Source organism: Heteronotia binoei, chromosome 9 (assembly GCF_032191835.1).
Source record: "Heteronotia binoei isolate CCM8104 ecotype False Entrance Well chromosome 9, APGP_CSIRO_Hbin_v1, whole genome shotgun sequence".
NCBI classification, from domain to species: domain Eukaryota; kingdom Metazoa; phylum Chordata; class Lepidosauria; order Squamata; family Gekkonidae; genus Heteronotia; species Heteronotia binoei.
In genome coordinates, this window is record NC_083231.1 from 41370632 (window position 1) to 41396157 (window position 25526).

Here is a 25526-nt window from a genome sequence, read left to right on the forward strand (position 1 = left end):
GACATACATATCAACGGATTTCCCTCCCCCCCCCCGGTCATTCTTAAAACCATGATTTGCTGTCCTATGTGAAACTGGTCAGTTCTGGAGTCCATTGTGTATTAATGTATTAATGAATACATTAAATTTTAATCCTAATAAGAACACTTTCCTAGAAGTAAGTCCTCTTAAATAGACCTGAGTAGGATTTGAGTAGACCTTCTGAGCTTGGCACTGCAAGGGTGTTTTGCATTTACCTGTGAGTGACATACTACATTACTTTCTTGTTTTGAAAACTGCTTTAATCTTAAAGAAAGACCTTTTACTAAATCCTCAGATATCGGCTTCATAATCTTGCTCAGATAAAGTTTCTGTCCCTCAAGTACTGATGATAAATCCTTGGGGGGTGGGGGGAGGCTGTAGTTTAGCAAATTAGATTAGTAAAGTTTTTTGTGTGATCTTGCCATGAGACTTGATATAGCACTTTAACAGCCCCCAAGAGACCAGCTTGTCATTGTGATATTTCACACATGCTTGTGGCTTGGTCTTAGGAGAATCCATAATTCAATAACTGGTGGTATATTTGCAGTGCCCTTAAATATACAGTAGAAAACTTTATCCGTGACTAATTTTAAAAGTGCACAGACTGCTTGATTAGTGCAGTAGCTTAACAGGATGATGGATTTGATTTGCAGCTTTTATGTTTTATCTTTCTTTTATTACACAGCTAATTTTTGGGTTTGCCTCACACTTTTTTCACATGCAACCCCCCCCCCCACAACATTATTGGGGGGAACAAACTGTCATTAAATAGGGAGACATATTTGTCATATTTTTATTTTGTGATCTAAAAACAATGAAATGCTTAATGCAGGACTTTACATTTGGCTATATTTTTTTTTAAAAAAATGTCACTTTTGCTAACAAAAATGCAAGGGGAAAAAAATTCCAATTAGTTCGACCAAATATAGTCAATGTGCTATTGGGGAGTTCTTTCTGTGTGTAAGCAATGATGACAGTAAGCAGTGGGGAAGGTTGTTAGGCAGCCTTCCTGGGAATACTTCTCAGCCTGATAGCCAGCATTTAGGGATTTGGGGGCCAAGATAACAAGGATGAATAGGTAGTAGATCATGGAATATAGCTTATTTAACTCAACATGGGATCCCTTGCTTCAGAAAAGAAAAAGGAAGGCAAAAAGAGGTTAACTCTTCTCTGAGATTCAAAGAGGAAAAATAGGCCAAAGAGATGAATCCACAGTTTGGAGTGCCACAAAAAGCTGTTAATACTGCAAAGCAACATCAATTGAAATCCTATATAACAATTCTAAAATAAAATAATAGCTGTAACATATTGGGACAGATGGGTGTGCATATCCCAAATTACCTGTTCATGAATCAGCCTTTCCTTTAATTTTGATAATTCATACCGGTTAGAAAATGAACATCTATTTCCTAGTTTCTTGCATATCTATCTATTGAGGAGAGCAACACAGCAGCAGGAGATAAAGGGTGATTTTGAGGCCTTAAGGGTTTAGGGAGGAATCTGGCTAGTGATTCTAGTAAGCATTAAAGGGCAAGGAATGTTTGACACAAGTGCCTAACCAATGAGTAGTCAGCTAGTCCAAGAAAGGGTGTGATAAATTTGTCCTGCCCTTGAAAGGTAAATCAGCCAATCCGCTGTTTTGTACTTGAGCCTATGGGAGTGCTGCTCCAGCATCCAAGCACCTTTCAGATGGACTTTGCTTCCCAAAATCTTAAGCTGTGTTGTTCCCCTTGGCTGATTTAAAGGAGGCTGTCACAGAGGACATCCCAACTTGTCAAACCATAGAGCAGAACATGTTACATGTGAGGATAAGAAAAGCACATATGGAAGGAGCATGTTGCTACTTTTTTTGGCTAGGTATGCAAAAAAAACAACAACCTTGGTTTCGTCTCTGAGTGGTGGTGTTAGCAATCATTATGAAGAAATCTGGCATTTTCTCCCAGACCATTATTGGATCTGTACAGCATAAAGTCTGCTTCCAAACAAATTTAGCAAATGCAAAACAATGTCATGATGATCCTTAACATGAGAACTGAAATCATACTGGAGCCCTCCTGGAACAAACCACGGTACATCTAACCTAGTGTTCCCACAATGGCCAGCCACCTAGATGCTCCTGGAAAGCCTACAGGCAGAGCACAGAGTCCAAAACCACCTCGTGATGTCCTCAGTCATTGCTATATGGAGTTATAATCACGGCTTTTTTTTGTAGCAGGAACTCCTTTGCATATTAGGCCACACACCGCTGATGTAGCCAATCCTCCAAGAGCTTACAGGGCTCTTAGTACAGGGCCTACCGTAAGCTCTTGGAGGATTGGCTACATCAGGGGTGTGTGGCCTTATATGCAAAGGAGTTCCTGCTACAAAAAAGCCCTGGTTAAAATGTCTCTAAACACAGAAGTGCCATTTAGTCACTTACAGTTTATAAACATTGATGTAGGAATGCTCTAATAGTCAGTTTGACTCCCAAACACTCACTAGTCGTGAGCAGGGAGTTGTCCAGCAATTTGGTTTATTATGATCACAGACATCTCAAGACTATTCAGTGCATTATGTTCTGCATAGTAAAACAGAACAGCACATTGCAATTGTCAGCATTTTACGAATGCATATTCTCAAGTAACATAATGGGAATTCTAGTTCTCTCCCCATAAAGAAGCCCTGGATGCATTCCACCAGGCATTCAATGACTTTCACCCTACCATCAACCTAACAATGAACCAATCTATGCAATAAATACATTATCTGGACACCACTGAAAAAATACACAATGAATGCATAGGCACTACCTTATACCGGAAACCTACTGACTGACAAACATGCCTGCATGCCTCCAGCTACCATCCTAAACATAGCAAATGATCCATTGTATATAGCCAGGCTCTATGCTACAGCCGCATTTGCTCCAATCCTACTGACAGAGATTCTCACCTGAGGGATCTACAACAGACCTTTTTGGAACTAAAGTACCCATCTGATGAAGTCAAGAAACAGATTAACAAAGCCAGAATGATACCCAGAGAAAACCTGTTACAAGACAGGCCCAAAAAAGACAATAACAGAACATCACTAGTGGTCACACACAATTCTCAACCCCAAACAGTTCAATCTCATACAACCTCTATTGGACAGTGACAGTTCTCTTTCAAAAGTACTGGGGGGGGGGGACTTTTTCTTGCACACAGACAGCTCCCCAGTCTCAAACTACTCCTCACCCACAACAATACAACATCTCATTTGAGCATGGACACTGGTACCAGAGCTTGAAATAAACTCAAAGCTTCAAAATAAGCTTGAAATAGGAGAGCCGGTTTGGTGTAGTGGTTAAGTGTGCGGACTCTTATCTGGGAGAACCGGGTTTGATTCCCCACTACTCCACTTGCACCTGCTAGCATGGCCTTGGGTCAGCCATAGCTCTGGCAGAGGTTGTCCTTGAAAGGGCAGCTGCTGTGAGAGCCCTCTCCAGCCCCACCCACCTCACAGGGTGACTGTTGTGGGGGAGGAAGGTAAAGGAGATTGTGAACCGCTCTGAGACTCTTCGGAGTGGAGGGCGGGATATAAATCCAATATCTTCTTCTTCTTCTAAACCCAAATGCCAACTTTGCTGCCACATACACCCAAACAATACAATCACTGGACCTAACAGCATTAACTTCACTATCTCAGGCTCTTTCACTTGCTCATTTTCCAACATTATATATGCCATTGAAATGCCAACAATCCTATATAGGGCAAACAGGACAAACCCTATGCCAAAGGATAAATGGACACAAATCTGACATCAGATGTCATCATGCAGGGTGGCAAGTGCGGGGGGAGAGAGCGATGGGTGGCGCACACAAGTACTGATGTGCCGCCGCTTTCCCCCTGCACTACATTCTTTGGAGGCTTCCTTGGAAGGGGTAAATACACTGAGATGAGGAGGCATGTGAGGAAGAAACTGAAAGGAAAGGTACATACGGTCAAAACCCTTGGGGAAGCTTGGACGCTATTTAAAACTATAATCCTAGAAGCTCAGATAAAATACATACCACAAGTTAGGAAAGGCACAAACAGGCATAAGAAAAGGCCTGCGTGGTTAACAAACAAAGTAATGGAAGCTGTAAAAGGTAAGAAGGACTCCTTTAAGCGGTGGAAAACCAGTCCAAGTGAGATTAGTAAAAGGGAACACAGGCTGTGGCAAATCAAATGCAAGACTGTGATCAGGCAGGCAAAAAGGGACTATGAGGAGCATATTGCAAAAAACATAAAGACCAACAATAAAACTTTCTTCAAATATATTAGAAGTAGGAAACCAGCCAGGGAGGCAGTGGGGCCCTTGGATGACCATGGGGTAAAAGGATTACTGAAGGAGGATAGGGAAATGGCTGAGAAGCTAAATGAATTTTTTGCCTCCGTCTTCACTGTAGAAGACGAGAACTTTTTGCCCGCCCCAGAACCACTAATTTTGGAAGGGGTGTTGAAAGACCTGAGTCAGATTGAGGTGACAAATGAGGAGGTCCTACAACTGATAGACAAATTAAAAACTAATAAGTCACCGGGTCCGGATGGCATACATCCGAGAGTTCTGAAGGAACTCAAAGTTGAACTTGTGGATCTTCTAACAAAAATCTGTAATCTTTCATTGAAATCTGCCTCCATTCCTGAGGACTGGAAGGTAGCAAATGTCACCCCCATCTTTAAAAAAGGTTCCAGAGGAGATCCGGGAAATTACAGGCCAGTCAGTCTGACTTCAATACCGGGAAAGTTGGTAGAAACCATTATCAAGGACAGAATGAGTAGGCACATTGATGAACACGGGTTATTGAGGAAGACTCAGCATGGGTTCTGCAAGGGAAGATCTTGCCTCACTAACCTGTTGCATTTCTTTGAGGGGGTGAACAAACATGTGGACAAAGGAGACCCGATAGATGTTGTTTACCTTGACTTCCAGAAAGCTTTTGATAAAGTTCCTCATCAAAGGCTCCTTAGAAAGCTTGAGAATCATGGAGTAAAAGGACAGGTCCTCTTGTGGATCAAAAACTGGCTGAGTAATAGGAAGCAGAGAGTGAGTATAAATGGGCAGTCTTCGCAGTGGAGGACGGTAAGCAGTGGGGTGCCGCAGGGCTCGGTACTGGGTCCCATGCTCTTTAACTTGTTCATAAATGATTTAGAGTTGGGAGTGAGCAGTGAAGTGGCCAAGTTTGCGGATGACACTAAATTGTTCAGGGTGGTGAGAACCAGAGAGGATTGTGAGGAACTCCAAAGGGATCTGTTGAGGCTGGGTGAGTGGGCGTCAACGTGGCAGATGCGGTTCAATGTGGCCAAGTGCAAAGTAATGCACATTGGGGCTAAGAATCCCAGCTACAAATACAAGTTGATGGGGTGTGAACTGGCAGAGACTGATCAAGAGAGAGATCTTGGGGTCATGATAGATAACTCACTGAAAGTGTCAAGACAGTGTGTGTTTGCAATAAAAAAGGCCAATGCCATGCTGGGAATTATTAGGAAGGGAACTGAAAACAAATCAGCCAGTATCATAATGCCCCTGTATAAATCGATGGTGCAGTCTCATTTGGAGTACTGTGTGCAGTTCTGGTCGCCGCACCTCAAAAAGGATATTATAGCTTTAGAGAAGGTGCAGAGAAGGGCAACTAGAATGATTAAAGGGCTGGAGCACTTTCCCTATGAAGAAAGGTTGAAACGCTTGGGACTCTTTAGCTTGGAGAAACGTCGACTGCGGGGTGACATGATAGAGGTTTACAAGATAATGCATGGAATGGAGAAAGTAGAGAAAGAAGTACTTTTCTCCCTTTCTCACAATACAAGAACTCGTGGGCATTCGATGAAATTGCTGAGCAGACAGGTTAAAATGGATAAAAGGAAGTACTTCTTCACCCAAAGGGTGATTAACATGTGGAATTCACTGCCACAGGAGGTGGTGGCGGCCACAAGTATAGCCATCTTCAAGAGGGGTTTAGATAAAAATATGGAGCACAGGTCCATCAGTGGCTATTAGCCACAGTGTATGTGTGTATATAACATTTTTTGCCACTGTGTGACACAGAGGGTTGGACTTGATGGGCCGTTGGCCTGATCCAACATGGCTTCTCTTATGTTCTTATGTTCTTATGCTTTATGGAGAACACCTAGCTGGAATAGCAAGAACACACATAAGATCATAGCTCCTGAAAGGGAGCGGTTCTCTCCCCAATGTTATTTAACATCTATATGCGACCCCTTGCCCAGATTGCCCGAAGGTATGGGCTGTGGTGTCACCAGTATGCTGATGACACCCAGCTTTATCTGCTTATGGACAGCTGACCGGTCTGCGCCCCAGAAAATCTGGATCGGGCACTACAGGCCGTGGCTGAGTGGCTCAGACTGAGTGGACTGAGATTAAATCCTGCGAAGACAGAGGTCCTTTGCTTGGGTCGTCGGGGACCGGGGGGGGGGGAAATCCCCTTGCCAGCTTTTGACAGCGCGCCGCTGATGGCGGCGGATAGGGTCAAGAGCCTGGGGGGTACTATTGGAGCCTTCCCTAAAGATGGAGGCTCAGATAGCAGCCACTGCCAACTCCGCGTTTTTTCATCTTAGGCGGGCAAGGCAGTTGGCTCCCTTCCTGGATAGCGACGACCTAGCAACAGTGATCCATGCTACGGTCACCTCGAGGTTGGACTACTGCAATGCCCTCTACATGGGGCTGCCCCTGTGCCGAACTTGGAAATTGCAGCTGGTGCAGAATGCCGCGGCCTGGCTGTTATTGGGCCTCCCAAGATGGGGGCACATTTGGCTGGGTCTTCGGGCTCTGCACTGGCTTCCAATAACATACCGAGTCCGGTACAAGGTGCTGGTTATTACCTTTAAAGCCCTATATGGCCTCGGACCTGCCTACCTGAAGGACCGTCTCTCCCCACATGTTCCCCAGAGAGTACTGAGGTCGGGAACTCAAAACCTTCTCGCTATCCCTGGGCCAAAAGAAGCCCGCCTTAAATCTACTAGAGACAGGGCCTTTTCTGTTATGGCCCCTACATGGTGGAACCAGCTGCCGGAGGAGGTGAGGGCCCTGCGGGACCTTATTTAGTTCTGCAGGGCCTGTAAGACAACCCTCTTCCGGCTAGCTTACACCTAACTGAGATGGGAAACAAATGTAGCTTACTAGACTCTTGCTATTTATACTGTTATAAGATTTGATGTTTTAAGGTTTTAAATGTTGACTATTTTAACTGCTTATATATGTAAATGTTAATTCAAATTTTGTTTTATTATCTGTTGGGAGCCACCCTGAGCCATCTTTGTGGGGAGGGCGGGATACAAATCATAAATAATGAAATGTCACTTTCTATGTTTTAAATTGTTTTTACTGTTTTAATGTTGTATCGTATGTTTATATTCATGCATATGCATGACCATGTGAGCCGCCCTGAGCCTGCCTCGGTGGGGAGGGCGGGATACAAATTGAATCAAATAATAAATAAGTCTATGATACTTCTAATTGATAGATCGATTCTACATAAATGGTTTAATCTTCTTTTTGAAGTTATCAGTTAGCAGACGTCACTACGTCATGTGGCAATAAATTCCTTATTAATTACTCATTGTGTGAAAAAAATTCTTCCTTTTAGCTGCAGTCACACACACTAAATAATGCACTTTCAATCCACTTTCAATGCACTTTCCAACTGGATTTTACTGTCTGAACTGGCAAAATCTAGTTGGAAAATGCAGTGAAAAGGGATTGAAAGTGCATTATTTAGTGCATGTGATTGCAGCCTTTGTGTATTTGCTTTCTTAAATGCATTTATTCCTTAAGTGCATTTGTTGATATTCCTTCAGTGCAGTTAATTTGACACACTGTAAATCAGGGGTGTCAAACATGTGGTTCAGAGGGCTCCTATCAGGCCCTCAAGCAACTGGCTATCATCTGCTTCCTTCTCCTTCTTTCTTGCTTCCTTCTGCATAATAACTTGCTTTGCGAGGCTTGCTTAATCACACAGGAGCTACAGAGCAAAACCTCTGTTTTCTCCATTGGCTAAGACTCCTTCCCTGGAGAGGAAGGGGGAAGGCAGAGCTTGCTTTGCCAGGCTCTCTCAATCATACATCACGGCTACTGAGCCAAGCCTCTCTTCCTTCTGTTAGCTGAGGCTCCTCCCTCTCCTGGTCCCCTGGGGAAGGGGGAAAGAGCCAGAGCTTCCTTTGCCCAGTTCCCTGGATTACACAGGAGAAATACAAAGAAAGCACCTTTAAGGCCAATGAATGCTAATGTTTTAAGTTTATTTTTTTAAAAAATATATTTGTGTTTGTCTGTGTCCTTTATAAAGTTTATATCTCTTCTACCTAATCTTAAATAGGGTACACACATGGCCTGGCCCAACATGGCCGGCCCGACAAGGTCTCATTTATGTCAGATTCGGCCCTCAAAACAAATGAGTTCCACACCCCTGCAAATGATTATATTAAATGGCAGCTCCCCATTCTCACTTGTTGAGAAAAAGACTGTTGATCCAATCATTTTACTGTGGTGATTTAAAAAGTTCAGTGGAAGATTACATTGTTTTAAAAAACCAGGTCTTAAAAAAAATCTTATTAGAACAATCACGTAAGATTTTTTTTAGTTGATATATCAAAAAGTCTGCTCAATGAAATAGAAGCCAGCTGATGCCTCTGTAAAGGAATTTATAAAAGAAAGTATTAATAAATTGAATTAAGTTAGATAATCCAATTTTAAAGGTGTTTTTCCTTCAATGACATGTTCAGTTATTGTAACGCCTGATTCTCTTTATAATTATAAGAAGACTAGTAGTAAGGTCCATTATGAGGAAAAATATGAGCACTAAAAATTTGCTGTGGGTGACTGTTGTGGCCTGGGGGCCAGTGCTGGGGAGGGAAAGGAAAGATAGAGGGAGGCAAAGTATGTCAAGAAGGCAGCTGTTGGGGAAGGAAAAGGAGACAGTGGGGAAATATGGGGTAGATTTTCAGAGAAGGGGGGTAGATTGAATAAGAAGGGGTGGAGGTCAAAAAAGATGGGAGTAAATTGCTTTCCATCTCCTCCCCCACCTTCAGCCTCTACCTAGGAAAAGGACAGTCTTTCTCCACAGTGGGGACCAAAGCAGCTTACATCATTTTCCTCTTTTGATCCACACAACAACCCTGCGAGGTAGGTTAGGCTGATATGTGGTCCAAACTCACCCAGTCAGCTTCCACAATAGGAACCTGGGTCTGGCAGACCCTGCTCTGGAGCACTGACTGCCATGTCACAGTGGCTGTCATAGGGGGCTGCTGCTGAACAGAAGCAAGCAGCCAGGCCTAGTTAAGTCGTGCCAATCAGGTGGCATCAAGTCATCCAAAGGGTGCTGCCAGGCCTAGGGTAGAAAACCTCCAGGTGGAGGATGAAGTTCTCCTGGTATCACTACTGAGATCCAGACAATAGATTTCTTTCCCCCTGGAGAAAATAAGTGCTTTGGAGAGTGGACTCTATGACATTATATTCAGCTGGGGCCTCTCCCCTCCCCAAAGTCTGGCTTCCCTAGACTCCACCACAAAATCTTGAGGAATTTCCCAACCTAGAGTTGACAACCCTAGTCAGGACGGGCTCAAATGGGCTCTCACTCAAAGGACAACATAGGCCTGGAAAGGGCCTCCCCCCCCCACACACCTTTTATTGACAGAACCAAGCTTGCTTGTATGGTTACCAGGTCTTTGGGGTGGAGCTGGGAGATTTTGGGGGCAGAGCCAGGAGACTTTCCCATTTCTCCCAAAAACATCAATAAAAACCCAGTATAGCAATTCCCCTGGGTACAGTCTTCATTTCCCCATACCCCAGAAGATGGCTGCACTTCCACTAAATGAAACTGAACATGCGCACACACACACACACTCACAAAGCAGCCAAAAAAAAGCACACACACACTTTTGTGATTTCACTGAGGCAACTGTCTCACTGGAGCTGCTAAATGTAACCATCTGTTGTATTTCAACCAACTTCTTCAGACTAACAGGAAAACAAAAGCAGAGCAGCCTAATGGTGGAGTTTTCCTCCAAACAAACAGAGGGATACTGCTGTTTTTCTTCCTTTTACACACTCACCAAGAAGGCCCAGATGGCTCTGCTTACTTGCCCCACCCATTCAGCTTTCATCTTGATCTCCCATCCAAGCTGGCTGCACTTCCACAAAATGAAACTGAACAGGCACGCACATACACATTCACAAAGCAGCCAAATAAACACAGTTAGCATGCACAGACATTTGTGATCTCACTGGAGCAACTGACCCACTGGAACTGCTAAATGTAACCATCTGCTGTATTTCAACCAACTTCTTCAGACTAACAGGAAAACAAAAGTAGAGCAGCCTAAGGAATGGGGTTTTCCTCCAAACAGAGGAATTTTGCTGCTTCTCTTCCTTTTACACACTCACCAGGAAGACCGAGGAGCCCTCAACCAATTGAGAGATGGCTTTCTGTGGCAGTTTCCCTCCTCCCTCGGTCTGCCAATCAAAGGAAGGCTTTCTTTCTCTCCTCTGTGAAGCAGTGCATCAATCTCAGCCAATGGAACACAACAGACCTTGAATAATGGTTTGACAGGCCAAAGGTTGACGCAGCACAGTCCCAACCAATCAAGGTGCTCCATTTTACTACCACAAAAAAGCTTTTAGTATATAAAGGATAGGTTGCAGTGTGCGTATGAGTATTTTTTAAAATAGAACAAGGGGTGTTTAAATAAATCCATCTTGCAGCTAGATCACCTGACACGAAGATGGAACAAATATTTAAAGCCCACCACAGACTCTGCGGTTTTCATGTTTGTGAACTTTTCACCCACATTTCCACTTCTGTATTTTGATGCTACAGAGGCGTGAAGATACTCACTAATTCATTGTAGTGTTGTTGTTAAATGTAAGGAGAATATATTTCCTGGGATTCTTCTGACACTGCAGTTCTAAAGGTCACAGCTATCCCTCTGATACATGCTGATGGAGGTCATTCACTTTATTTGCTGGAGCAGATCAGTGACAAAATCTATAGTCTGAAAATATAGTATTAAAGGGGGGCAAAGTGTATAACACATAACTTGGATTGCATTTCTGAGACATTATGTGTGATAATAGCAATTGCTTTGCTGCCAACAAACTACATAGATGGAGATTTTTACCATGCTCAAATGTCTTTTCAGTGATCATTTAAATAACTAGACTCTGTGTATGGCACAATGTGAAAGAGAGGTCAGACAATATACTGGGGAGTAATTGGAAAGAAAAGGGAGCCAACAGCAGTTAGAATGCAGAAGTGACCTGGACTGATCAAACAGTACATTATGTAGACAGAAGCTATATGTTTTATTTATCATCACCATGTTGATTACTCAGGCCTATGTAGCCTATGTGATATTTCCATTTTTTTTCTCTGTCACCAAATCCTATGCATTTTCCTGCAACCCCGGAGGTCCAGCTCTAAGATTCTGTGATTTACATCACATTCAGGTACCCTCATGAATGTCTTAGGAAATGAATGATGTCAGCTGGACTTTTAACCCCCTTGTTCTAAGACCAGGGCGAGCTGCATTAGGGAGTGCTGATGCACAAATTTTTAAAAGACTGCTCACAGATTTCTGCTTCTACCCTCAGATACTGCTGCACTGCTTTGGAAACAATGGAGGATGGGGGCACCTCCTTCTGGGGCCCAGAGAATTGAACTCCCTAGTCCAATCTTTTTTAAACTTGGGGAGCTTTTTAAGGAGAAGCACCAGCAGCTATGCTGCAAATTTGGTGCCTCTATCACAAAAAATATCCCACAGGACCCCAGATAGATTCTCCATCACAGCCTATGGGGCTCATTGACTATAACGGTCCCCATAGGCTACAATGGAGCTGTGGGGACCCCATTTTTTTTTGCACACCCCATTATGGTTTTCAGTATGATTTGTAAGCTGCCTTGAGTCATAGGGGAAAGTGGGATATAAACATTTGAATAAATAAGTAGTTTGGGCATTTAAGCAACTTCCTGTTTGTTAGGTTAGGCAGAGTTCTGACAGTGCTTGTTCCTCTTCTGTTATACTTGACCTGTAATGGTGGTTGTCATATTTCACTAAAAAACCCAAAGTAAACTGCAAGAGTTCAACCTCCGCGCCCCTCCCCCCCAGGTGCTGGTATGTTTTCTGAGGCCCAATGCAGGGTGATGGTCCAAAACCAGGTCTACCAATATATTGGAAAGGGGTTGGGGTAAACCTGCTCTCTGGCAACCAGGTCTACCAATGTAGTGGAAAGGGATGGGTAGACCTGTTCTTTGGAGGACAGGTTTATCAATGGATTGGAGCATGAAGACCTGTTCTCTAGACGACTGGTCTACCAATATGGTGGAAAGGGATGGGTGAGATTTTTAACTTGATTCTCTTTTCTCTTATAATGTTTAAATTATTCTTAAAATATAGTTTAAATATAATTTCAACAATATTTTGAGATTTTTGCAAAGTTATGGAAGTTATTCTCTAAAGAACAAATTTATGTGACCAAAGAAGGCGAAGGACCAGCAGCTATGCAGACTCGCTCATAACTTTAATGCTACTAGCTTTTTTTTTGCTTATGAGGTAGAATTTCTGATCCAACATTGTGGAGCTTAGAGGGACTATTGAACTGCAGTTCACTTCTGGCCCCAGCTCTTCAGAGTTAAAGACCATTTCTTTTCTGGAGGGCTTTGTATCAAATTGATGTTTGAATAACACTTTTCAAAGTTTATTTTTTTATTTTATTTTATTTTTTCACATTTTTATACCACATCCTCTCTTGTATGGGCTTGGAGCAGTTTACCGCAAAACATTCCACAATAAACATTCAATAAAACACATCTGAACATTAAAACTAGTCAAATACAACATCACTAAAAAGTTCATTAAAACATCAGTAAGTATGCATAAGCAAATTTTTAGAGTTAGCCAATCAACGATTACTAGGTACAGGCAACCCAAGGCCTGATGGAAGCCTTACATGCTTTGCAGAAAGCAGGAAGAATTCCCAGAGTGTGGGCCTCATCAGGGAGCTGGTTCCAAAGGGTAGAAGCATGAACTGTGAAGGTCCTTGCCCTTGTGGAAGACAAATGGGCAATCCAGGAGCCAAGCACCTGCAGGAAGCCCCAAGATGTCAACCAGGGGGGCATGGGAAGTATGAAGGACCCACAGGTATGAAAACCCCAGACAATTAAGTTCATTCTTCTGTGGTTTTTTGATTATTATTATTATTATTATTATTATTATTATTATTATTATTATTATTATTATTATTGTTATTATTATTATTATTATTAATACTATAATAGCATAATTTCACTTCATATGAACCATTTGAGGATCTTTGAATGGAAATGTATGGATAGCTTTAAAAGGAGATTAGACAGAGGAGAAGTCCATCAGTGGCTGCCAACTATGGTAATTAAAAGGAATATCCAGGCCCACAGGAACAAGCATCTCTGAAACCCAGTGCTAGGAGGCAACATCAAGGGAATGCCTTGGCCTTTATGCCCTGTTTATTGACTCTCCAGGGCAATAAGACAGCCTAAATGTGAAACAGAATGCTGAACTAGATGGGCCACTAATCCAACCAGGCAGTTTCCTATGCCAAAACAGTCTTAAAATGTGCTAAATAAAGAATCAAACCACAATGAAGGCAGATGTATTCTAGTTCAGAGACTGCTTCTGCTTCTTGTACATCAAAGCAGTGGGAAAACATTCACATCTTATTTTTTGCATTCTGTTTGAATGGGGCCATAAATAGCTTTTGGGACTGATTGCTAAGTACCACCACAAATAGTATGACTGTTTTCGCACACAGCTTACCTCGCAGTCACAATCCTGTTCCCTCCTCAGCGTCTGGTCGGATTTCCCACCAGCGGATTGGGCTGAAGTTACAGGAAGTGCCGCAGCTTTTGCGTAGCAAACGTAAACCACTAAAACCCAGTTTACGTTTGCTACGCAAAAGCCGCGGCACTTCCTGTAACTCCGGTGCAGATGGTGGGAAATCCGACAGACACTGCGGAAGGAACAGGATTGTGACTGTGAGGTAAGCTGTGTGCGAAAACGGTATATGTTTCATCCTCCACCCCACCTTCAAATATCTATGATCAACATTCCACAATCAACACTCTGCAAGTAGTTCCAATTCTGTTCACTGTCTGAAGCATAAGCAGAAACAGCTGCAATTAGATATGAAACAATGATTTCCCCACCACCACCTTGAAACACCTTAACCTAGTATCTGGAATATTTTTCCCCTCATTTCTTTAAAAACTGTGGCTTGCCTTGACCAATTAAAATATTATATCTTCTTCCTTCAATGAGATTGTCAAGGGGCATAATTGACCTTCAGGCAGAGAGTTTTTATTGGTCTTGAAGCAATGGTGATGTCAGGGGGTGTGGTCTAATATGCAAATAAGTTCCTGCTGGGCTTTTTTGACAAACAAAGCTCTGTATAGCAGGATTACAGGCTAGTATTGAAAAACAAACCTGAGAATGAATCTGAGCACCTGGACGTTGTGTCCCCAGCCTTCCTTAACTCAACATGACAAGACCTTTTCTGTAACAGAGCTCAAGCCAGAAGAGCACTTTAATTTGAAACATTGATTGCAATCAGTGAAGTGGCTACTGTACATAATGGCTGCTCTAAGTTCCCTTTTGTACTTTACTGATGTGACCCAATTTATAAAATGCTAGGCACCAATGCACTAAAGAGTGGCACATTTAAGGACTCATTTCTGTGAACGTGGTCTGTTACTTATCCCTGCTGCCCTTCTGTGATGCCCTCTTCCAGTTCCAGGCCCTTCACAAAATCCATGAAAGTGGTTTCCTGTTTTGTTTGATATTGTTTATATTGCTTTGCTGCAAAACTGATATAGGTTACCCATGGTGAAATAAAAAACCACTTTTTCAAAGGTTTTCCCTTCCCATCAAAAATTACAAATTCATATGGTCATCCTACTACTGCATCCTTGACCTCAGTCATTAAAGACAACTGTTTGGCCACCTACCTGTGCATCTTGTTCAATAGAAAATCTTCTGATAAACTGTCTTGGGATAAGCTGTCTTCATAATAATCAGTTTCTGTTACATTTAATATGTAGAAATATATACACAGACATGGGCATCAGCCAGGGTCTTCTTCAAGCATTTACACCATGCAGAGATCACATTTCAGATCTCTCTCTCTCTCTCTTACTCAATACTTATATGGTCAGTCACTGAAAACAAAATATGTACATGGCCTTTTGAAACTGGACAGATTTGTTAGCTGCTGCTGCCGCCAAAACACCATATTTAATTCTTACCTATTCCTTTTTGCCAATTTACTTCTTCATAGTCTTCACATAATCTATTTCACTTTACCCTCTCTGCCTTCTGCTCCAGAATGATTGAAGCAGACCTAGTTGAATTGCTTGATTATGCTGCCTTCTAGTGGCAGTATCAAATAATTCATTCACAAATGTTTCCCACCATCTCATCAGGAAGCATTTTTAAAATGGTAAACTTGTAGCTGAAGGCTGAGGGGATGGCTCATGGTTTACTTACACACACACTGAAAAGTATTACTACTTGGCCGCACTCTTATTCTTGCTTCTGTCAGCAAATATGGTAGCATTTTTGTTTGTTGACCCGGAAGAGCAAGACTATTTTCTCAAATTCGCATTCTCATCAATGAACCATTATAGAATGGCCAGCAGAACTTGGTAAAAAACAGCACCACCTCTACAAATGATGCTAGGGTATGGTAACAAAATCTTGTGATATACATCTTTGACTTCAAGTTAGCTTCAAGAATGCATCTTCTTCTGAATTTTCCAGGTAATGTTCAAAGCTAAGATGGAGTTTCTTTCAAACATTAACTAAAGGGAAAAACTTGGGACTTATATGGGGAAAAAAGAGTTTAAGTAGGCAAAAAGAATTTTTTGGATTTCCTTCGGAGCTGCATGACTTCTCTGCCTTTCTTTCTTGCAACAGGCCAAGTGCCCCCCAAAATGCTGTTCCTGGGGAACAGGGAAAGCCTAGGAAAATAATGAGGGATGACTCTGCCACAAGAAAACAAATCAATGAAAATCTGCATCCCCCTGTTCATGGTGATGATTAGAAGTATCCAATCCACTATCTCTAAAATAATTCCACACATCTTCAGGATGCCATCACATTTTTCTAAAGAACAAAGTTTCAGATATCTGAAGAAGTGTGCATGCACACAAAACCTTATGCCTTGAAAAAAAACTTTGTTGGTCTTGACTCACTGGACTCAAATTTTGTTCTGCTCTTCAGACCAACATGGCTATCCGCCTGAACATTTTCCTTAAGTAATGATTTGAGGAGGTTGGAAGTTCCTTTTCAAGCATCAAAAGAATTTGGGGAGAAGCTGAAATCATTTTAATAAAACTATCAATGAAGATGAGTGCAACTGCAAGTGCAGACAGGTTCTGCACTGACCCGACATTCTGTGCTGGTTCCTTTCACATTTCATTCACAAAGGCAAATAGGGATTTCCCCTTCCTCAAAGATTTTAAGATAAGAGCAGGAAATATTCCTTTTGTTGTAAACAAAGGAAAAGAACTAGACATTCTTGTCAGTCTTTAAGACTTGGAACAAAGGTTCTGCCATAGATTGTCCCAAGTCAGGGAAGATCATTAAAGGAGCAAAAGGCCCAAGCTGCTGGACAGAAGGACACATAGAAGGGATGAAAGCAGGGCTTTTTTTGAGGAGGAATGCACAGGAACACAGTTCCAGCTGGCGTGGTGTCAGGGGGTGTGGCTTAACATGCAAATGAGTTCCTGCTGGGCTTTTCTGTTTAAAAGCCCTGTGAGAAACAATGGTGACTTCAGGGGATGTAGCCTAGTATGCAAATGAGTTTCTGCTGTTTTTTTTCTACAAAAAAACCCCTGGGTAAAAGGAATGTTTCCATGCAACAATAATGACCTACATACAGAGGCACTATCATAGAGCAAGAAGAGATTTTCTTTCTTTCTTTTTTTGATTATCTCTGAATGAAACATCTGAGAAAATGAAAACCTGTATCTAAAATGAAAGATCAATTAATTAGCAGAATGAGACAGGCACAGATATGTCAAGAAGTCATACTTGAGCTAGCTAGGACTGCAGAACTCACTCATAGTTAGCATGTCTCAAGGAAAGATGTTACAACTGACCTATGACACACTGACATGGGCATCAGTCATAGGGTGGTTTTACACAGGAGATATAGCCCGACCAAGCGCTATCTCCTATTCAGATTAAAAGTGCTCAGTCACACAAGCACATCTGCCCTCCAAGCCACACCCATTCTCACCCCATCTCCAGATGCCTCCTAGCCACATTAAAAAGCTACCTGGATTTTCCCAGTAGTATCTCCCTGAATTGGATGTTGGTCACATAATCAGCTGCTGTCTGAATGCCCAGGCATGACTTACAAGCAGAAGAGCTGTGTGATCATGCCAAGCTGTTTCCAGCACAGTCAGGGTTCCCCCCCCCCCCTAACCTCTCTCCAAGGCATGCTTGTGCACTTCTCTGCTTGAGCACACACACCAGGGGACTTTTTAAAACAAAAAACAAAAAAACAACCCTGTCCACTGCTGCTCCATGACTGAACCATGCTAGCAGTGTGAATAGGTAACCACGGACCACTGCTGGGATCCTGCCGTTTTAATGGCAGCTGTCTGATAGCCCGGAAACAGATCAAACTCAAGTGGGTTTTTTTCCCAATGGGATAAAATTGAATCAATTTCACAGAGTGAAACCAGCCATAGTGACTAAACCAATTCCAGCTTGGTGTAAGCACAGGTGCACAAGCTTTGTTAGAAAGCCACTAGTAAAACTGATTTGCCACTCAGGTTAATCAGTGCTTTTCATTTTTGTCATGGAATAAAATAGACATGATCCTGGGTATTCTTACCCCAACATACACACACAGACATACATAGGTCGTTTTCGCACTCACCTCCAGCCGGCGCGACCCCCTCTTCACCGCGCAGGATCTGCGCGGATTTCTCACTAAATGCTGCGGAGCAGCCTTTTGCGCCGGAAACTCCCGTCGCAAAAGCCACTCAAACATAAATCGCCAAAAAGCAGTTTGGCGTTTGCGCGGCTTTTGCGACGGGAGTTTCCGGCGCAAAAGGCTGCTCCGCGGCATTTAGTGCAAAATCCGCGCAGATCCTGCGCGGTGAAGAGGGGGTCGCATCAGCTGGAGGTGAGTGCGAAAACGACCATAATCTTTGTAGTTGTCTTAGTTCTCTGCCATAGAGGGTAAACAGTTAGCCTCTTTCAATTCTTCGTGAATAAAGTAATATGTGTTGTCTTTGTTTTTATTTGATTATTTTCTGTTGCACCATTGTGCTTGAATAAACCAGTTTCATGTACACATCTTATTACAAAAAGATCTCTTCCTGTTTAACTACAACCTAAAAATTTACATTCTGCTTTGCTCCTAGCAGTGGATTGCAGCATTACCATCTGCATACCCAAAAGGAAAGACTTGTCCATATCTACTATTATAATATTTTTTATTATCTAAAGACTGAGATGTCACGTTTCAGTCTACCCAACCAAAATCTAGAGGTTCTTCAAGTGCCTGGGAACTTTATTGTGTAGACAAGATCTTTGAGTTCAGGTGGCTTTTTCATTCACTAAAATATTATTTATCACTGAGTACAGAATTTCCCCTGAATGCACAGAGCTCTATTGAAATTGCAGAGGCTGGTGAAAGCTGAGCATGTACATCACAGAACATCACAATGCTCCAAGACATCTGAGCCAAGGGTCACAATGTGGATTCCATTGGGGGAATGTTATACAATATCTGTGGGAAGGGACAAGTAAGTTGTCTAAAATAAAATACAGTTGTTAACAAGAAACATAGTATATCTTCTCTCCTCAAGTGACAATCTGTTGTAATAAAAAAAATTTACAGCATCATCTTACCATTTTTTCACTGCAAGATTTGTTCAGATGTAAGCTAGTCGGCAGTGAAAAAAAGAGCTCCAGTGTATTCTGTACTAGTACATACCAGTATATTAGGACTCTGCGTCCTGTTAGTAACAATGCTCAGCTATTGCTAATTGTATCATATCCCTTTGTAAAATAATACATTATAAGAAAGGAACCATCATAATCTTGAAGCTATACTGGTATAAAATGAGTATATTTGCAGCTTTATAAAAGGTGGATTGGGGGACTATTCAGAAAGGTTGTGCGTCCATTAGTGTTATTTGATTAACATGCCATTTTTTAGTAAATAATCGGGTTCATTATTCTAGAACTGCAGAACTATTCTTCTTCTTTTATGATGCACGTGCATATTTGTTCCTGCAAAAGACAGTCCAAATGTGATATTTATTCTTGTATAATAAAAGAGGCTTAAAATATAGATGTCCAAATAAATTATTTAATGGTTCAGCTTAACGCGAATGATTTAAGTAAAACAGCTAAAATCAATTGGCAACTGGACTAATGAGCTTCATTTCTGTCTTATTAGTCTGTGTTATAAAATGTTACGGCTCAACATTTTCTTTGAGCTCAAAAGAGTAAATTGGCATTTAATCCGGTACAGGAAAAGAACAAGATGTTTTCATCAGGCAAGACTACGTGTATTCACCAACTGCATGGTGATTATCTGTTAAGACAGTGAATAGACAGTATATTTAGGTGGTATGAAATGATAGACACCAGACTTGAATTAGTACAATTCAAAATATGTTAGTACTTTCTTTAAAACTACTATTAAATAGCATAGGGTTAGATCCTATGCTAAATTAAATTCTGTCACTCCCACCGACTCTTCCTCTGACAGAAAAAGAAAATGGTTGACCTCCTCCAGCAGAAGTCTTTCACTGTCTGTGAGCAAATTGTGTGATACATTAACCTCACAGCAACTGCCAAGCATTTATGGATCCTGGGTTGGAATTGGGGGAGGGGGGGCACCAGTCCAAAATAGCCCAGGGGATTTTTTTCCCCCATCCACATGCACACTTTAGTGCACATGTAGCCCCAAATAGGGGAAATAACAAGGCTGTTTTGCTTTCAAACATGGCATGAGGGGAAGGCTGCAGCCCTTCCTCCTCTTGAGATCATTATTCTAATACAAATTGTGTTGTGTGCCACTTGGGGAAGTAAGTTTCCTGCATCTGCCAAACATGACTCATGACCAAAACTACTGTGTGGCTTGGCCTGTAGTAGAAGGGAGTCATTGGCTCCATGCTAGGATTTTAATTGAATTAGTGGTGTAATGCCTAAGCAATATGAAATAATTAATTTTCTTAAATGAAGAACACTTCCAATGAAACCATGCAAAACTGATTTGGAGCAATAGGGAAGATTGCCAGAATAATGGAAGCCCCCTCTTAATTTAAGCTCACCTGCCATTAAAATAATGACAAGTAAGGGACCCACAAGGACTTGCAGAAGGCATCTAATTGTCCCCTTCGACACTATACTAACCTGAGCTTTTCTGGGGGGCCCTTATATGGCTACTGGACTGCTTTCAGCTTGGTGAATCACTAACCGGGTACGGCTGCTTTGGAGAAATCCTGGAGCTGTTTCACAGTATCAACTCAGCAGCATTAAGAACCAGTACTATGTTGCCCTAAAGTTGAGGCTGGCTTTCCAGTGCGAAATAAATGGATAAGGTCTCCTCCTTCTGCCACAGTATAATTCCACTATCTAGCAGAGTACAAAATCAGTCTATATAAAAACACCTTTACTCCAAGTACTTAGCTCAGTTTGCGGATCTTCCTGATGATTTTACCAAATAGACGGGCAGGCACTAACAGTATTTGTAATCAACTGGCATTGATGCTCAACATTCTATGAAAAGGTTTAATGAGTTCTGAAGCCTTAATTGAGTAAATAATTTGCTACACCAATGTGAGTTTAAGTGATTGATAATCAAGGGAAATTATAATTAGTTCTGAGACATGAATTTCCACCATTATTAAATTCTAATAGATTAAGGTGGGGGTTCTCCATCCTTCCCTTCCCCCAAATGTTTACTTGGTTGTCTTGGTTGAGTGAATTGAGGCGGCTATTACATTACTTTGTTGATACATCATTCAAGTCCTGAGGAAAGGTATTTACCAATGAGAGCAGTGACAGCAATGGTGGAACTGAGGAGACAGCAAGAAAATTACACGTTGCAGAGACTTAACTGACATGTGTTGGGGGAAATTAGGCACAGTGTAAACATAAGTTAACCTCCAAGGTGAACCCAGGGAGTGATATGCATAACATTGGTTCAGTGTGAAATTGTCAGATCCCATTAAGTTACCAGCCAGAGTCCCAAGAAGTTGTTATTCTGAGAAGAGGGCTGGGAGGGGGGAGTTAGAGGAATGTTGATAAACTCACAGGCACTGCCTGAACAGACAGGTTCAGCTGACGTGATTGAAAAGGCCAAATATCTCTCTGCCTCACACTCTAGATTATTTTGTTTTCAGTCTCAAATCGAGTACACCAGTCTAGCCATTTTAAAAAAAGATACACAAGGAAGATGTTAACCCAATTCCTTTTCTGGAACCATGATTAATACCTTGAATTCTCAGCAAATGCAAAGAATGGTAACATTTCAACCTTTCTAACACATGATTGATGACCCTTGGTCTACAACATGATATGTTTCTGAACAGACTGTGTGTAATTGGTGCTGTCTTCCCCTCACTTTGAGTTCCATCCCTGTTAAAGGCCAGGATGTCATTTAGTTAGGGAGAAGGGTGTGTGAAATTAATCTAATTACTCATGACATGATTCAGTAAGCGAGGATCACAAAGGTGAAGAAAACACTAACATAGGTCAATGAGATTAAAAATAAACAAGAATGCATGTCATTTTCTGTTCTACCAAAACAGAATTTGAAATGAATGGTAATTTCTAAGATTCTTACCAGAGTCATTATGGAAGAAGAAAAAAAATAAGATACTTTTATTTGATTCCACATCTATGAAATGCAGAGGTTGTAGGATGTTCTAACTTTTACAGGCACAAGTACATGGACCAACACATTACTTTTATTGAACCTTCTAATTCATCCAGGGCTTTTTTTTAAAGCAGGAATGCAGTTCCGGCTGACTTGGTGTCAGTGGGTGTGGCCTAATATGCAAATGAGCCCCTGCTGGGATTTTCCTGCAAATATTCCCATGTGAAACAATGGTGATGTCAGAACATGTGACCTAATATACAAATGAGTTCCTGTTGGCCTTTTCCTACCAAAAAAAGCCCTGAATTCGTCTATATACTAACAGCCATATATGCCCCCCATCTTCAGACAGCTAAATCTGCAGATTGGGGCAACACAGAAAACAAATACTTATGCAAATTTGGGAGACCCTTCAGGTCTGTAGAAAAACCTCAAATCCTTAAAAAATACATTTGGGGATATATATCCTACCTAAAAAAAACTTTGTTCATCTGCAGATAACACATATCTTACCACCTCTTCAGCAAGAGCAGACGTAAGCATGGCGAGGCCCAGGATCAGCAGCAGCAGTGGTGATGTGGGGGCAGAGGGAAGCTGCAATAGCCCCAGCCGCAGAAGCTGGAAGCCTCACTGGGTCCAGGGTCAGCAGCAGTGCCGATGGGGACGGAAGCTAGAGCAGGCCCAGCAGCAGAAGCTAGGAGTCTAGTGAGATCCAGGGTCAGCAGTGGCAATGATAGGGGGAAGGAAATCACTGTGCGCCCAGCAGCAGAGGCTGAGAGCCTCATCAAGCCTTGGCTTGCAGTGCCAATAGGGTAGTGAAGGCTAGAAAGCTTCAGCAGCCCAGTGGTGGGAAAGGAGGATGACTATGAGTTACAGTGGGCAGCAGAGTAAGGGAGAATGATAAGACAGGGAAGGGATCCCCCATGAGTATCACAGGTCCTCATTTGTCTATAGAGTAATAACAAAATCAGCCAGATCTGAGGATACTTAAATTCAGTGGTTGGAGCTGTGAACAGGCAAGGCAGATCTTTCTACAGACCTGAAAAGGGGCTCAGTTATGCAAATAAATCTGAAATCTAGAAATATATATATATATTATTTATTTATTTATTGGATTTATATCCCGCCCTCCCCGCTGAAGCAGGCTCAGGGTGGCTCACAACAATCAAGACTAAAACAATAAAACAATGAATAAACATTGGAGTTTTGACAATTAAGTGGATAATAACAATTAAATAGTTTGAAATAATTTAAAACAGTTTTGGTGCTAGTATTAATTTCAATATGTTCAGTGATGTTGGGCATCCTCTTGTACTATAATTCAGCTGAAGGCAAGTCAAAATAGTACTGTTTTACAGGCCTTGCAGAACTGAGCAAGGTCCCAGAAGGCCCTTACTTCTTCTGGAAGCTGGTTCCACCAGTAGGGGACTGCAATTGAGAAGGCTCTCTCTTTAGTAGACTTCAGTCTCGCCTCCCTCAGCCTGAGGATCGACAATAAGTTCTGCATCCCGGATCTAAGTACCCTGCCATAGCTTGCAATGCCAGGTCTAGATTTTCCGGGGCAGAGACAGGCTGGCCATCCATCAGTAGATAGAGCTGGGTGTTGTCAGCATGTGGGGAGAGGTAATAACCAGCACCTTGCAGCGAATCCAGAATACTATTGGCAGTCAGTGCAGTTCCCACAGCCTTGGCTGTATGTGCTCCCGTATAGAGAGACCCAATAACAGCCTGGCCATCATATTCTGCACCAACTACAGATTCCAGATATGAGACAAGGGCAGCCCCATGTAGAGGGCATTGCAGTAATCCAGTCTCAAGGTGACCATCACATGGATCACAGTTGCCAGGTCACTACGCTCAAGGAAGGGGACCAACTGTCTTACCTGCCTAAGATGGAAGAAGGTGGATTTAGCAGTGGCTGCCATCTGGGCCTCCATTGCCAATGTGGGCTCCAGCAGCACCCCCAAGCTTCTGACTCTGGGTGCCAATATTAATGGTGACCCATCAAAAGCTGGTAGAGGGGCTTCCCTTCCCGGACCGCCACAACTCAGGCAAAGGACCTCTGTCTTCATCGGATTCGCTTCAGGCAGGAGACTCAGCCTAAGCCACCCTGCCACAGCTTGCAATGCCAGGTCTAAATTTTCCGGGGCAAAGACAGGCCAACCATCCATCAGTAGATAGAGCTGGGTGTCATCAGCATACTGATGGCAACCCAGCCCATATCTCCAGACAATCTGGGCAAGGGGGCACATATAAATGTTGAACATCGGGGACAGCACCACCTCCTGAGGCACACCACAGTTAAGCGGATGTCTCTGGAATGATTGTCCCCCAATCACCACCCTTTGTCCCTGACCACAGAGAAAGGAGGAGAGCCATTGCAGGGCCAACCCCTGAATTCCTGCATTGGCAAGGCGGTGGATCAGCAACTGATGGTCGACTGTGTCGAATGCCTCCGACAGGTCTAACAACATCAGTACTGCCGAACCTCCTCAATCCAGATGTCGCTGGAGATCATCCACCAGGGCAACCAGTACTGCCTCCATCCCATGACCCGGGCAAAAGCCGGGCTTATGTGGGTCTAGGATGGAAGCATCCTCCAGAAAGCTCTGTAACTGCAGTGCTACTGCTCTCTTGATAATTTTATCCAAAAAGGGTAAGTTCGAGCCCGGCTGGTAGTTTGCCAATTCAGTCAGGTCTAATGTTTTTTTTTTTCAAGAGGGGGTGGACTACTGCCTATTTCAGGGCCTTGAGAAAAGCCCCTCAGAGAGGGATCTATTTATGATATCCCATACAGGATATCGAAGCTCCATCTGGCATGTTTTAAACAGCCAGATGGGCAAGGGTCCAAATCATACGTTGTTGGGTGCACCGCCTCTCTCCATATATTCCCCAGAGAGCACTGAGATCTAGCTCCCAAAATCTTTTAAAAATCCCTGGACTAAGAGAGGCCAAATTGAAAACAACTCAAGAGCAGGCCTTCTCAGTAACGGCTTCTCACTGGTGGAACCAATTACCAGCGGAGGTTCGAGCCCTGCGGGACTACAATCAGTTCCGCAGGGCCTGTAAAACCACCCTTTTTCAAATGGCCTTTCAAGACTGAATCTTGAAATGACATCCAGCCATCTGACATACATCTGATAGGTTTTGTACTATAGCACCTTAATTGTAAGTGTAATAGTTTTTATTTATTTATTTATTTATTTATTTAATGGATTTTAATGGATTTTACTGTATAATGTATTGTAATCATGGTATTCTCCATGTCTGTGAGCCGCCCTGAGCCTGCTTTGGTGGGGAGGGCGGGATACAAATAAAATAATAATAATAATTATTATTATTATTATTATTATTATTATTATTATTATTATCACCACAGTGGAGAGAATTCTGTCAACTTCCTCCAGGCTAAGTGTTGTAAAATGGTCCAGAGTTGGTCCGTAAAACAGGCACGGAACCTCGAGCTCGCATGCTGTTTCAACTGTGGCAGGGAGGTCACGATGAAGCAATGAGACCTTATCTGCAAAAAAAGTTGTGAAAGCCTCATAGCCAATGTCCAGTTCCCTACAATTTGGTCTGCCTTGTGACAGAGTTGTAAGAGTCCGAATGA